This window comes from Crocodylus porosus, unplaced genomic scaffold, assembly GCF_001723895.1.
Source record: "Crocodylus porosus isolate Cpor-Errol unplaced genomic scaffold, CroPor_comp1, whole genome shotgun sequence".
Lineage (NCBI taxonomy): Eukaryota > Metazoa > Chordata > Crocodylia > Crocodylidae > Crocodylus > Crocodylus porosus.
In genome coordinates, this window is record NW_017728913.1 from 1105580 (window position 1) to 1119355 (window position 13776).

Genomic DNA, 13776 nt, shown 5'->3' on the forward strand with positions numbered 1-13776 from the left:
AGTTTCCTTAAGGCACAGCCACCCTTCTTGGGCTCCCATCATTTCAAAACTACTACTCTGTAGTGCGTCCTTCACTAATCGCCTGAGTTCACTGAAATCAGCTTTCCTAAAGTCCAGCACGTTCACCCTACTAGTTACCTTACCCACTCGACGCCTTATGTTGAATTCTCTGAATCCTTATTATCCAAATCCTTATTCTTCTATCTGCATTAGGTGTCTTTCCTTATTGGTTATAACAAGAGCTAAAGAAGAAAAAAATGTAAGATGACAAGGTTTATTATAATTTTCCCACTAGTTCTGGTCTTCCTATAAAATAGCCTTTTTATAGAAGCTACTCACACTATTTAATGGCCTTTTCACTTTTTATTCCTTCAAATTCACAAATCCAGATGGAAGGAAAAGAGCCCCATTTATCTGAACTAGTCTGAAATGTGGCACCTGTGATAAATAGGTCTGAATTGGCCCTAGATGGGGTTGCACAGGAAACAGAGTGTAAACCCATGGAGGCCAGTGGATTCCATTAGCTCTTTCTGAGCTAAGCATAGCTAATAGAGACAAAAGAAAATTAATCCACCCCCTTTGTTTAGTATGACAGAGGTAACTAATGGGGTCCCTACCCCATTACTAGGGAGTCTTGGTGGCTTAGGGTTTGCTCTCTTCCCCCTGCTACCTTCCCCCTCCACCTTTCTTCTCATTTTCACTTCCATTTCTCTCCTTTTACAAACATGCACTTTTTCCCTTTACCTTACCATGTGGTCTGAGTTGGTGCATATCTGTGTGCTTCTACATTTTGTACACAGGCTGAGGATGTGAAACAAGATGGCCACTGAGTCCAGGTGACCTGATGACCCAGGACACAGATGTGAAGGGGAGCCTGATGCATAAAACCAAGCTTTAGGCCAAAAGGGAAAGTCTGCCTGGAGGAGTTGCTGAGGATATAACCTGCCTTGGGAGGCATGAGGACAGAAGCATAGGCTGTGGTAGGGGGAACTTAGAAGGAAGCCTGAATAAAGAGAGCCTGCAGACTTGCATGGAGAGCAAGTTAAGTACTCTGTGCACTTTTCTGCTTTGTTTTCTATGTGGAGTGTGCCACACAGGGGTGAGGTGAACCCCTGCAAGCTGGGAAATCCCAGCTGCTTGCCCCAGCCACAGGGCTGCACTTTCCCTTTCTGCTCTGACTGGGGTATTCTTAGCTACCTGACCCTTCCACCCCCAGATGACAACCCCCTTGCAGATCCATCAGTGCCCCCAGTCCTGCCAACCCTCCCCACCGGACCTGCCACCCCCCTCTGCAGATCCACTAGACCCACCCCAATCCTGCCCCTCCCCACCCCAAATTACTTAGATCAGATTCCTAGAGCTGGTCCCAGCACTGGCTGATGTATGCACACACCAAACCTGATCTATAATTATAGACTGGTTATTGTGAACATGTGCACATACCCATGGAGGCCCTAGTGCATAGAAATGTATACAGAAACCAAACAGAGGCTCTAGTAACAGTATGAACAGTAACAGCATGAACAGGCCTTGCTGACCAGATGTGCTGGGAAAGTTAGGTTGGCACCTTAGGGTTTAAGGCTGAATTAATTCAGTCTTCACAGGTTAGTCTGCTGCATAGATAGAACCAATAAGCAAGTGAACAGACATTCACTTCTGATTCCAGAAATACAGCCATATGCCTGCAGTGGCCCAGGCCAGAAGCTGAGAGATGCTAGAGCATGGCTCCCTGCTCACCTAGTGCAGACAGCTTGGGCCAAGACTAGTCTACCCACCCTGCAAGGCAGGCGGGGAGGGATTTACAGGGGAGGGAGAAAAACATCTTGGGATGCTGGGGAATTATGAGTTAACTTGAATCTGCAGGGGATTTGGGATGGAAGTTCAATAAACCATTTTAACCTAAATCAGTTAAGTCTGATGCTACATGCATCTAGGTTTATCTTAAACCACTTTTGGCCATTTTGAACTGCACTGAACTTATGTTGTGTTGCAGGTTTGAACCTGATTCCAATCACTTATACTGGTTTATGTGTAATTTCTCTCCATAGCCTAGAAGGCCAAGGCACAGAGAAGTGACTGAAAAGATTGGTACAGGACCCCAAAACAGGTTCCTCTGTCTGGTAGGAGGTCTCAATATCTTGTGTGAGTTGAATGTTAATGATGTCATCTAAAGATGTTTAGTGATTGCTGATGACTATGCTGTGTATACTATAATGTAAAGTTATTTTCACTGGTCTGGGAACCCTGAATAATTTTTACTGAGCTAGGGGGTATATTTATTATGGTACAATGTACACAACTAACCTGTGAACCAAATGGTCATGGATGCTAGTGCCAAAGCTTATTTGTAGACATTAAAAACCTGACTGAGCTTTTGTTACTAGGAACCACAGTCTGTAGACCCTTTATTATAACAATAAACTCATTGGGAGTAGTAAAATAGGATCACATATGCCATCCTGACAGAGCTCTTACTGGACCACCTCATACTGAAGGATCCTGATATGACCGGTAATATTCAACTCCCAACAGTATATGACAGGCTGTGATGCTGGGATTGGGAAGATTTGATTTCTTCCTCAGACTGGAAGGATTAAAATTTTGGATGAAATCTATCATCTCCCAGGAGAGGTCACTGACCAGCAAGTAGAGCCTGTTTGAGGATGCAACAAACAACCTGCTGTTGAAGCTGTGCAACAGGGCAGAAAAGAATTCAAGATTTGTTGGATGAACTAGAGGGAGAGAGCTAGAGGGATCATGGTTATTCAGCCTCGCAGGGTATTCAGCTGAAAGGGAAGAATCCTGGTTTCCAGTCACTGCTCTAGGAGTGTTTGTGTTAAACACATTAAAAAGGAATTGGGTCTGAAGGTAGTCTCAGAGAAAGACTAGATTTTAGACATATGTCTGTCATTTCCTGCTGGCTAGTTTAGATGGCTCCTGAATCAGTTTGGTAGATATGAGCCCATTCTGAGGCACCTACTATTCATATATATTGTATTGTAAGCTGATGCCTTTCCCTCAGATTCCTGGATTTCACTCTGGGGCACTAGTTGCTTACCTCTTTACTGGATCTAGCCTGAAATAACTTGTCCAAGTTCATACAAGAAGTCTTTGGTAGGGACATTGGCAAGGATGTTGTCAGAAGTTGTAGCCTATCCACTGGGTCAGCTTTGCTTTCTAAAGGATCACTGATCAAAGACAAATTTTTTTGAAAGCCAGGTTATATTCACTAGCCCAGATCCTGTAGCTGATGTAAATCTGCTTTGCTTTTTTTACTTCAAAGAACATGTATGATTTATACAGCTAAGAATCTGATCAAAAACTGATGGAGCTCATAGACTTTAGTAACTGGATGGTAATAATTGTAAAAACTTTTGTTTTCCAGAGCCTATGGCTAAACTGAAGAGGTCAAGAAAAGGGTTGAAACTCTATGCATAAATGACACATATATGTATTTGCTTCCCATTCCTCCCCCCCACACACATACACACCAACGATACATTTCAAAACGTTAGACTGACTGCTTTACTTTTTTTTTAAATGTTTTTATCCATCACTTGAGACCCTGTGTATCTAACAGGATTCAGGGTTCAGATCTTTTATACAGCCTGAATAGTTCACATTTTTTGTACTTTATATGTCAGCCCCTTCATACTGTCCAAATGTGCACAGCACATTTTATTTACTATGATTGTGTGACTCCAGATGCTTGAGACCATGCATTTTAAAATGGAATCCTGGCAAACAGTCTCAACAAAGAGAGGAGGAGGACTGTAACTAAAAGAGTCTATGCTTTAAAGGAAAAAAACTAAACAAAACAGATGGTTTCTAATCAGTTTGCCAAGGAATGGTAAAGGGGAGTAGGGTGGGGAGGAAATAGCAACAACAACAAAGAAAAAAAAGACCAAACTTGGTTCATTTCTTGCGGTTGTAATTCTGCTTTCAGTTGGATAATTTAAAAAAGGCTCAGAAAATTACCAAGTCCGGAATTGCTACCCCACATGACCTGGCTTTGGTGCTGGTGGTTTAAAGGAATTTGACTTCAAAAACAGAAAGAATGACTACAGAGTAGAAAGAAGGAAAATGGCATTTAGTTTTAGAGTCTGCTATTTTTAGCTAGCTTCTAGCTCTCTAAGAGACTTTTTTTCTCCTCCCATTAAACTTCAATCTAGCTTGTACAGTTTTCTGACAACAGGATCAAAAGTGCTCACATACTAACACATACACAAGTGTTAGTACTATATTTGCAAAATTTACAAATTACTATCAAGTGTTCTGAGCATTGGCACTTTGTTTTCTCCACATTCTCCAAGTAAACTAATCTCTCATCTGGCCCATCCAATTGTTGTGTCTTTTAAAAATGCTGCTCCATGAGTCAATGGTAAAGGAAGGTTCTTTAGACAGCAAGTAAAGGGCTGGGTGGAAGAGGGGTGTTCTTCAAGTTACAGAATAGGTATTTTTCATGCCTCTGTCAGCGTTTTATGGATATTCTTCTTTCTTTCTTTAGTCTCTGCTTATCCACATTAGGGCTGATCTCCCTCTAGCTAAAACAGTTTGGGTGTGGTTACTTTTGGATTCAGCCAGGGGGGATGTGATGGAGTAGCATGAGATGTACTTTCTGTTGCTTTCTCCCTCTGCTAGTACAAAAAATAGACTGGCCAATCTAAGAAGATTTATTTTCTTTCTCTCATTTTCATGTCATTACAGTATGCCTCTGCAAACCTCTCTACTAGACCATGAATACAGAGATCAAATAGCACGTTTGGATTTCCAAATTGCTCTGTTTTTAAATTACGTTACTTTGGCTTTCCTACATTATAATTATCAACTTGATTTGTGTAATGATTTCACAATTACAAAAATAGCTGGAATTTCTGGAATTCTAAAATTAGCTTTATTGACATTCCACTACATTTTTTAAATGTATTTTTGCAGGCATCTCTGTATTGCTCATCATGGTAAGAACTAAGGACCTCATAGTCTTCAGATTTAAAAAAAATATACTGCTCCCAGTGAGAAGATGGTACTGGTTTAATGCAGTGCAAAAAAAGAATGCAACAACAGTTGTGAGGAAAGGTAAGAGGTATATTACATTGTAAGCACTGTGGCATATTAGAATAGCTGATAAAAAGTGCACTGGGAATTATGAAAAGAAATGAGAGCCAAAGACTCAATAAAAGAGTGCTATATGCAGCTATTCATGTTTAGGTCAGTAGTGCGAATATTGCTCAAAATCATTACTGATTCTTGAAAGTCATTAGTCTCTAGTTGGCTGGTATGAAAATAGCTAAGCCCTTATTTCAAACTTAAAGATCTGAATCTGAGTTGATCCTTAGCCCCAAAACATCCATTTTAGCCACCTAACTTGATTGAGCCCTGATATTCTGATTATCATCTCTCAGCAATTTATTTCTGTGAAGAATTCATTCCTTAAACTAAATACTATGCTCTGGTACCAGGATGAAAGTTGCCATGACTTCATTGTTCTCTTCCTCTTCATTTGTTGTCATCTGTTTCCAGGGACCTTTTATAATGACCTGAGATGTTTGTCAAATGTCATCCCTGTTTGCTTCAGGGATGCATTTGGTAGTCCTGCCCTGAGTCATGTGCAGTTTTTAACTGTAATATTTTGTAGGTGAACTGTCAGTGCAGCTTCAGTCCTTTAGACACTATTTTCTTTGAAGTCTTCACCAAGAATTTCCTTGAAGTCCTTGCTCAAGATCTCTGCACATACGCTTTCATTATTATAGATGGTACATGTTGTTCTTGTATACCAACTTGCCTAAATTATGGATAGCTGCTAATATATCTATATCCATTAGCTGGTCATAGTCTCATATCCTGTCTCTCTTCTCAACTGAGAGATGATATTAATATCAATTATAGATGAGCCTGAACCAAACTGAGTTTTGGGACAGTTTGATTTTTTTGGGGGTTTGAATCCAGATTTTGCAACTCAAGTAAATAGCCGTGATAGGCCATCCTTTACTGAGCCAAGAACTATTACATTATTAAGATATAACTGAATATTTAAAAATTGAAATATGCTGGTCTTGTATTATTAAACTGGCAACTATGCAATACATATTAGGAGGAAATGCCTTCCCAGATTCCAGAGGCAAACTATGTAAAAGCCACTCCCCTGTATTTTCATGTGATATCTCCAACTTCAATATTGAACATTAGATGTGAATCATTTATTTACATTCTCCTCACTCAATTTTATCTGTTTAACTAGCTAAATTGACCCTTGCATTGGTATCTGTACCAATGCAAACTACTGCATTATCATCAAAGGGTATACATTTTGACAAAATATTCATATCTTGGCTATGGGATGGAGTTTACGGTGATTCCATTTTGTATGAAACATAGGACAAGGAACTCCAGACTTGGCCTAATTTTTAGAACAGAGAATTAAACAGGTCTTGCATATATCACATACATATTGGATAGTCTTAATCTTGTTCTTTCTCTGACCAATGAATATTTAATATTTTATACCATCTGGGACAGCATCAAGAGGAGAGAGCAAGTTTAATATTCATCCTATATCTTGACAGTTAGAGCTTTTTTCTAGGATGTAAGAGAGACAAGTTCAGGTCTCTGTTCGAAATTGGGCTGAGTAGAACTGGGTCTACTCTGGGTCTCCTATATCCAGACAGTATCCTAACCCTCAGAAAACTGGCCTTTTTTGGATCATATACACCTCAAGAAAGGCCTCAAACTTGGATCTGTAGCATGTTGCTGGACTCCTGGCTGTTGCAGCACAGCCAACCGGCAGCTGTAGCAATGGCTATTTTAGACCCTTGACCTCCCAACATGGTGTTCATCTCTGCTGCCTTCATTGCCCCCTGTGTTACGGTGTGTAAGGATAAAGCTGAGTGAGGCTTTTGCCTCACATCACGATTAGCTGGGCTAACTGAACCTAAATGAGGGCCAGCTGAGCCCTGGTCCTTTCCTGTTGATGGGTCTGCTTTTGAGGAAATCCTCTAGCACCTAAACCTTGCTGCACAACTTACTGGTCTTCAGACCCAGAGCACTTCCTGTTCTGGTAACTCCACTGCTTTCTGCCCCAGTATCCCTGATTGTGCATCCAACCCCTTGGAGTTTGGACTTGGCTTGATCTCAACTTGTTTTCTGATCTATGATTCTAGTTGGTAGTTGGTTTCTTACTCTCAGCTTCTGACCCTCATCCCTGGTTCCAGTCCTGCCTCTACCCACTAGGCTGGACATCCCAGTGTGCCATAACAGGGTATGTGTAAACATACAAATGAACCCAAATAAGTTTAGCAGTTTACTTTTATCAGTTGGAAACCATACTGGTAGAACATTGTACAAGATTCAAAGGGGCCTGGGAATGGACACTGGGTACCCCAGTTCTACTGGGAGAAGGGGAGGGTCTGTTGTCTTTAGTCCCGGTGTAGGCAGGGCCCACCGGGACAGAGTGGGGTATGGGTGGGGACAGATCCAGGTCCAAACAAGCAGAACATGGATCTGCTGGACCCACCTGCTCCCATGCCCAAACTACATGTACCCTTTCTCTGCTGGGACTGAAGACCTCAGACCTGCCGCACTCCACACATACATATGTATGGTCTGGGTTCTTCAGTCCCAGCAAGGGCCAGTCAGTATCTGGGGAGAGGGAGGAGCAGGGGGGTCTAAAAACAATGGGGCAGGAGCAGGTCAGGGGCCAGTTCTAGTGGGTCATTGCCCCTGTCTGCTCAGGGTACCAGGGCTAACAGCTGCCCAGCCCTGGGGATTTCCCTGACCCTCCATTGTCAGAGGTTTTCTGTGTCTTGCGTTACAGCGCAAGTCACATACTGTCTCCCTGGAAGTAGTGGGTAGAGAAAGGTACTCTGCAATGCTCAAAAACAGTGCAGGGCCATCTATCGGTGAGGTAAGAAACTCAGAGAATTCTGTCTTGTTCAACAAGTTCGAAGTTTTGACTAAACCCACCATTTTTGGTCTGATAGAAAGTCTTTGAACATTTCTACACTTAGGGTTTTTATTAGTGGAACTACAATTCCACCACTAGAAATGCAATGCGTATATGTACCCTTAGTTATGCTATTGCTTGAGTTCATTGCTCTTTAGAATTTAAACAAATGCTAAACAATGAAAATTTTCATGAACCATTATTGTTGTTTTCCAGCAAGCCCTTGTGCAAACTCCACCATAAATACAATTAACATGAGTGCAGCTTATCTTGGTTTGAATGTAGGCTAGGATCAGTTTAACAATCCACTGAGGATTTGCATCACTACAGCTGCAATGGTTCACCTCCGTTTATGGACTAAATCCCTCATTGTGACCAATGCCGTATGTTTAGGAAGTCTGACCTTTGCAAAGGAGGTTTGATTTTAGGATTTAGAGCAAGTATTATGCGTGCATCAATGCAGGAGACCCGCAGTCTGAATTGGATTCTAATTCTTGTTTCATTTATTATTTCTTTTGACCCTGAGCACTTGACCATGCTGTGTCTTGAATTTCCCCATTTGTAAAATCAAAATTATGAGTCTTGCTCACCTCCTAGGCTTAGAGCTTGTAAAAACATTTTGAAATTCAGAACTGAAAGGCATTGAAGGATATTGTTTGGTACATTTCAAGTTTACACAGCTTTCTTAATGTCTTCTGTATTGCTTGTGAAGTCAGTGCTTTTTATATGGGCTATGGTTCAAGTCATTAAAATCCTTGTATATTTCTTTTCCAAAGGGTTTACAAGGACCTTATTTATTTTACTATGACAGTCAGTCATGGCAATCTAAGCACCTGCCATACTTTCCTACATGCTTGGCTATGGTTGATTACAGGTGTCTCTTTGTAAAGGAGCTTTTCTCCATACTCTATTTTTTAATCACTTGACATACTTTTTTCCACTCATTTGAATATTTAGTAGTTCTTAAGGAAGCTGTTTTTAATGTAAACTACATGTAATAATCATTATTTGGGTTCTATATTGGAATATGATGAGAACATATCAAGTGATCATCAGAGTCATTTTACTACAACCTTTGAAAAATGCTTTTGTACCCAGCCAAGATCTGTTTGTCCCTAAGCCAACTCATTTCCCCCTTGAGCTTAATCTGTACGGTTTCATTTTTTGGTACTTGACCTACTTCGTAGAAGTGTCCTCAAATGGAACTAAATTAAGTACGAACAAACCAAAGCCTGAATCTATGAGAAATCATTTAAAATTATTTAGAAAATAACAGTCTCCTTAGAGACACCTTGAACCATCCCATTTGCTAATTTGCAGGTTGTGTTATACTTTACATTTAATCCCAGCAATATCATGGTATATCATAGTCTAAATTATATGTGTCCCTTAGATAAAGCAATACATATATTTGTCATATAATGAGGCAGAAGGAGTCAAACATGCCGTGAATGTTAGCTGAGATGCTTGGGGTGCACCGCCTCATAGGAGCACCAAAAACTATGAGCTACTCAAAAAAGCAAGTTTTTCAGTGAAAATTGCCTTACATCCTTAACTATGAAAAGACTGGTTTCTCCATAATGTGTGCACCCAGTATTTAGAACACAGTAAAAGGTACACTCTTGTTTCTACTGTAGCTACTCTCTACAGTGGTTTAAATCTGCTGGAAATAAATGAAAATACCTACTTTTGCACCAAGGCTAGGCTAAATACTCAATCAAGTAATCAAAACAGTCTAAACCTCTCCTTTCTTAAATATGCAGCATCCTTCTCTTGCTGGAGATATACCCACCACCATCCTTCTGTATTCCAGTGTTTGACAAGGTATGTAGATGATCTCCTCCCTCAATTCTAACAAGCTTTATCAGATACAAGAGGCCCAACTCCTTCAAATTCATATCTACTATTCAATGGATGCATCAGCATGTGCAATTAATTCTCAGCAATAAACTCTAGCACATATCGTGCTTTGGGGTGCACCCGGGACCGCAGCATGTTGAACCAGGTCAGAGCAGCCCTGACTGGTAGAAGGTCCAGTGGGTCAACCTGCAAGCCCAAGGCTGCTCCAGCTCAGATCAGTGTGTTCCAGAGGCTCTCGTTGAGGCATGAGGGTGCTCCAGTGTGGGGCTAGCCAGCAGACAGCAACCGCATTGAAGCACCCTTGTGCCCCAGCCAATTAAGCCAATGTCTACATATGCATTGATGCACACAAAAAAACTCCAAAGCAGAAGTTTCTTAGTTTTGTGCACTCTAATAGAGCTGCACATTTAAACCCCAAGATGTTTACTGTGGAGCTAATTGGGCAACTCAGCAATAAACATCTTGTGTAGATGTGCCCAATGTGATTTTATTTAACTTACTAAGTAGCAACTGTGACACAGGTAAGAGACTTCCAATGTGATTAAAAATCATATAGGCCCCAACATAATTTGAAAAAAGGCAGGAAGTAAAGATTTTTAGGGGAAGAAGAAGGTTGTAGTATGGAGTCACAAAGAAATGAGGAGTCTTTAAGAAAAGAACACAGGAGTATTTAATCACACATTTCTAATTCCACAAGACAGAGAGAGCACTAAGTCAATCTTTAAGAGCCTTAATTGTGAGGCAGGAAAAATATATATGCAACCTCATCTGCTTCTCCCAACCCCAATTTAAAACATTTTAGGAAAAAATATTTTACACTATTCTTTCTCTCTTATTTCTGCTTCCAGTCCTCATTTTTGCAAAGTAGTATGTGGAAGAATGCCACTAAATACCTAGCAGCACCTATGCTGTTTGAGAAGGCACCATGCAGTGCTATATTTTACCTTTTATATTTTACATGTCTTACCAAATGAATCTAGTGAATCAAAATTTAAATAAATTCCTGCTGATACCCTTCCATTTTTATATAACACAGCCTATTACGTGCACAGCAAGTAGTTCTTTAAATCACATGAGAACATATTGTACAGAAATTCTCAAGAGAAACGCTGGTTAACCAATTTTCTCATGAGCAGTTCAATGAGGAAACATTCCTTTACAATTCCAGATTTGCACCCAGCATGACCTAGTAGACGTGACCCATTTGCACTCAAATTTGTTTGCATTTGCCTCCTGTTGGTATTTGTATGAGCTGTTTCTGAGAAACTTGCAGCACTGTCTTAATGTTGGCAGGGGTTTCTGTGTGACCAAGTGTCATGTGGGATCCCCATAGCACAAGTAAATGAACCAGTCTCAAAATTGACAGAATCAATTTTCATTTCTGAAGTCAGGCAGGCTTTCATTTAATGTGTATTGACTCTGTAGAGAGATAATAACAATGTTGCTGCTTTCAGTGAAAAAGCACCATTACTGAGAACAATGCACTCAATAAATGTATGCCAGACCTTCTCTTCCCCAGACCACTGCCCTCTTATAGTTACAAGCTGGGAGCTCTCCAGAAGCACTTTGTCTGCTCCCTGTCCAGCATTACAGTCTGGGAGTCTTGGGCCCAAAAAGAAGCCAGTATATTATTAGGCATCAGCCCAAAGAATAGGGAGATGATGAGGAAATGAGTATGATTCCTCCCTAGAACTCTACCAAGACATGGGCCGATGAGCTGGCACAGTCTACCGTTCATCCTGTCAGCTGGAGGATTCTTGCCACAGTGTAGTCACCATATGTTTGGCTCCTGACCATGCAGCAGACAGTCTTTGGAATATTATACTGAAATCAAACAGATTTCTCTCTCAAGAGCTTACAAACATCGAGTATTTTCAATTGTTTGCCAAGCTTTAAATAGACAAAGCTGGAAATGGAATGCATCAGGTTCTAAACAAATCGCTTCTCAGCCTTTTACAGGCTAAGATCATGTGATACCCCATAAATAGAAATATATACAAAGATGAAGCAAAGGCATACCAATCACAGTTGGATAAAAGGGAGGTAATGCATTCTTAGAGTGATATATTCAACACAGTTGATTGAATAAAAGATATCACCATAGAAATCCTTGTCTTTCACATTAATTTCTGGACCTTCACGGCTACAATATTGCTCTAATGCTACTGTAATTGCATAAAATGCATTGATTAGCTGATCAGATAATGACTCTGTTAGGGCTATGGCTGGTGGGAATACCTATATAGCTACATTCTTCCAGCTGAATACCGTATGTCCTCTGAAACATTTAATGTCAGTGCACAGTTACAGCATGATATTGTTAAATAAATGATCTTGCTTTTTCCTCCAAGATCTGACTTGTATTGTATATTCTTGTTCCTGAAGTGAAAAGAAAGTGCCTAAATTTGGGCAGGATCATGCCCAAATTAAAAGACTTGCTTATCTAGTTCCTATTTTTTGACTGAAGTAGAAATAACAGCAATTCCTCTTTGAAGTTTTCCTCTCTGAATTTCGATGATATAAAACATTCCCATACAACGCTTTAATATTCTAATTAAGATATGCATTACATGGTTTGACATCCTATTTCATTTCCTTGTAAGCCTGACTGAAAATGCTATCATGAAAAATTTACTTGTTGTTGTTTGTCCTCTTTTACAGTGGTTTCCCTACTGTGGGAGAAATATTTAAGGGCCTGGTTGACATTATAGACATTAGGGCTGGAAGGGACCTTGGAAGTTCGTGAAGTCCAGCCCCTGCCTCAGGGGCGGGAAGTCACCTGGAGCCAAAGGATCCCAGCAAAATAAACATCCAATGTGCAAGATAAATGTCCAAGTTGAGTTTGATTAGAGTCAATATACAAATTTTAAAATCTGCTGGTGATTATCATAGCATTTAGTCTTTTATTAAAGCTGCCATAGAGCATTCCAGAATTCAGTAAGAATAGCAACACTAAGATTTACATATGTATTCATACTCTCTCTTTCAATGTTGATTTGCATCTACTTAACCTCTGGGTATATTCCATAAAAAATGCTAAATTAACTAAGATTAAGATTGCTTGAAAAACATAAACCTCTTAGGCATGTGTGTAGCTAATCCTATCCATATGTTATCTCTTTAGAACACAGCATATTCCACATACTTATATATATATTTATTGTTCATAGAGAGCTTTGTATTTTAATTCTTATACTTGTACAGTAGTCCAATTGTCATAATGATTCATTATGTCCTTGTTTTATATACGCTTTCTCCTTCTAAGCATATATTTTAACAACTTAGTTGAGAATATTTTCTATGCACATATTCTTTTAACCAATCAGCATAGTTTTCCTGTGGTATAAATCAGGGAATGACAGAATTAAGAAAGAAGCTAAAAATTGAAAATGGAGATGACCTGAGTAGGCTGATAATTCTTCACTATTGCATTGTGCTCTTAAACATAATTGGCAGCATGTTCTCTAAAACTAGTTTATTGTATATTTTACAAATGACTTTCTAAGATATTCAGAGAATAATACACAAAACAGGAACATGTGACGTATCTTGCTTGACCAATCTCGTTTCCTTCTATGACCAGGTGACCTATCACCTGGACAAGGGAAAAGAGATTGATGTCCTATATCTTGACTTCAAAAAAGCCTTCAATCTGGTATCCCATGATCACCTCTTGGCGAAACTGGCCAATTGTGGCCTTGGGTCCACCACAATACTCTGGCTGAGAAATTGTCTCTGTGGTCAGACCCAGAGGATAGTAATTGATGGAAGTCAATCATCACGGTGTCCTGTGACCAGTGGGGTCCCACAAGCCTCTCTCCTTGGACCCATATTGTTCAACATCTTCATTAATGATGTGGACATTGGAGTCAGGAGTGGACTGGCCAAGTTTGCCGAGAACACCAAACTTTGGGGCAAAGCATCCACACCAGAACACAGGCGGGTGATCCAGGCTGACCTGGACAGGCTCAGCAAAT

The 13776-nt window shown here is 40.2% G+C and overlaps 1 long non-coding RNA gene across 3 annotated transcripts in view; it reads left to right on the forward strand.

Annotated features, from left to right (window-relative positions):
* Positions 1-723: 723 nt before the first annotated feature.
* LOC109309610 overlaps positions 724-13776 on the forward strand; it is a 70196-nt gene continuing 57143 nt past the window's right edge. Inside the window, exons 1-5 of one of the 3 annotated variants that reach the window (XR_002100983.1) lie at positions 724-1046; positions 2049-2142; positions 4936-5076; positions 7811-7900; positions 9703-9767. This is a non-coding gene — a long non-coding RNA (uncharacterized LOC109309610). Of the gene's footprint in view, positions 1047-2002; positions 2143-4935; positions 5077-7810; positions 7901-9702; positions 9768-13776 lie in introns of those variants that run through there. The other 2 variants (XR_002100982.1, XR_002100984.1) reach the window with 2 other exon arrangements.